We start from the raw sequence: 302 nt of genomic DNA on the forward strand, positions 1-302 counted from the left end.
GGCGCTCCAGACACAGCGACCACCAAGGGACTCAAACCCTCAAGCTTCTGATCCTAAGTCTGACACCTTATCCATTAGGCCACACGGTCAGCTACATGCACAAGTTTCTGTGTGTGTTGTGTGGATCAGCAACGCAGTTGACGACACTCTCCGTTGTTATCATCTACCTGGCGTACACAAGCAGATCCGGTAGAAAGGATCTGAAAAGTATGCCTTTGTGCCATGGTCAGGCTTTCACAAGTGCCTTTGCCGAAGGGCCCAGCTTTGGAGGGTCAAAGCAGCTCTCTCAGAATAGTAGTTGA

The sequence above is a fragment of the Nanorana parkeri genome, unplaced genomic scaffold (assembly GCF_000935625.1).
Source record: "Nanorana parkeri isolate BGI_ZX_2015 unplaced genomic scaffold, ASM93562v1 scaffold4011, whole genome shotgun sequence".
NCBI lineage: Eukaryota > Metazoa > Chordata > Amphibia > Anura > Dicroglossidae > Nanorana > Nanorana parkeri.